This window comes from Vulpes lagopus, chromosome 4 (assembly GCF_018345385.1).
Source record: "Vulpes lagopus strain Blue_001 chromosome 4, ASM1834538v1, whole genome shotgun sequence".
Classification (NCBI taxonomy): Eukaryota; Metazoa; Chordata; class Mammalia; order Carnivora; family Canidae; genus Vulpes; species Vulpes lagopus.
The window spans coordinates 16,349,260-16,351,326 of record NC_054827.1 but is presented as its reverse complement, the minus strand read 5'-3'; positions in this window follow the sequence as shown (position 1 = coordinate 16,351,326).

Genomic DNA, 2,067 nt, shown 5'->3' with positions numbered 1-2,067 from the left:
ATCATTTGGGAAGGCAATCCTGACAGCTAAGATAGCTTTCTGTGCTAGACACACTCCTACCCTATTGCATTTTTATTGGTTATGCAGCAGTTTCAGTTTCTAAAATCATCTAGGGTTTTTGTGTTGTTTTGTTTAATTGGAAACTTGAGTTTTTAATTTGCAGCTATTTGTTTTACTATTAAGTAGTAACAATTGAGCAAGCTACATTAAATTCTTTGATATCAGATTTAGCAGTTTTAGATTGGGCATAATAATCCCTGTCAATTGTTGGCAAAAGAATTCAATAGGGAGTTTTGTGTTGCTGGGTTTTTTCATTTATTTATTTATCTATCATTTACTTTTTAAAAACATTTTATTTTAATTTCAGTATAGTTAACACACAATGTTATATTAGTTTTGGGTGTACAATATAGTGGTTCAACATATATCACCCGGTGCTCATGACAAGGCGTGTACTCCTTAATCTCCGTCACCCATTTAATCCATGACCCCACCTACCTTCCCTCTGCTAAGGATTCCTTTGTTCTCTATAGTTAAGTGTCTGTTTCTTGGTTTGTCTCTCTCTGTCTCTCTTTCTTTTTTTTCTTTTTCGTTTCTTTTGTTTCTTAAATTCCACATATGAGTGAACTATGATTCCACATATGAGGAATCATATTTCACTCATAAATTGATAAGTGATCAACTTAGTGCACTTAGTATTATGCTCTCTAGCTCCATCCATTCATTGTAATGGCAAGATTTCATTGTTTTTATGGATGAATAATATTTCATTGTAGATATATACTACTTCATCTTTATCTATTCATCATTTGATGGACACTTGAGCTGCTTCCAGAATTTGGCTATTGTAGATTATGCTGCAATAAACATAGGGGTGCTTGTATCCTCTGAATTAGTGTCTTTTTTCTTTCTTTCTTTCTTTCTTTTCTTTTCTTTCTTTTTTTTTTTTTTTTTTTTTTTTTATTTTAAAAGATTTTTTTTTTTTTAATTTTTTTTTTTTTTTTTTTTTTTTTTTTATTTATTTATGATAGTCACAGAGAGAGAGAGAGAGGCAGAGACACAGGCAGAGGGAGAAGCAGGCTCCATGCACCGGGAGCCCGATATGGGATTCGATCCCGGGTCTCCAAGATCGCGCCCTGGGCCAAAGGCAGGCGCCAAACCGCTGCGCCACCCAGGGATCCCTTTTCTTTTCTTTCTTTCTTTTTTTTTTTTTTTTTGTTTTTTTGTAAATGCCCAGGGGTGTAATTACTGGATCATGGAGTAGTTCTATTTTTAACTTTTTGAAGAACCTCTGTACTATTCTCCAGAGTGGCTGCACCAGTTTGTATTCCCACCAACAGTGCACGAGGGTTCCTTTTTTTCTATATCATCACCAGCACTTGGTATTTCTTATGTTTTTGATTTTAGCCATTTTGACAAGTGAAATTTTCTCATATTAAAGATCACTTTATTTACTCTTTGTATCTCCCCAACAGAATGGGCTCTTTGACATCTAGCATTGAGAAATGTATTTAGATGGGAAAACACATTTTCTAACCTATTCAACACATTTAAGGTATTATGCTGGCATTAATATTTAGAACTTTGATGAAAAGTGTAAGAGGAAGCAGCATGAAAATGAGAGCAGAAATAGGTCGGGAAGATAGAAGACTGGTCTTTCACCAGGCCCTGCCAGATTCATGTCCTCTCAGGTTAGACCTGGCCATGTTCTGCCTCAATTTTGTTGAATGAAGGAGGGAGGGAAGGAGGGAAGGAAGGAAGGAAGGAAGGAAGGAAGGAAGGAAGGAAGGAAGGAAGGAAGGAAGGAAGGAAGGGAGAGAAAGGGAGGGAAGAGAGGGAGGAAGGGAGAGAGGGAGATGTTTATATTTTTTAGGGGCAATTAGTCCATATTTTCTTCCTGAAATTATTCCACTACATTCCTAATCATTCTAGAACCCTATGTCTGAATGAGCTAGTCCTCTTTCTAATACTGTGAGGATTTACCAAGAGAACCAATAACATCCTTCTATACTAAGTCATTGCTCTGCTGTAAGAACTAATCCTAAAAATAATGTTTCTGATTTGGAT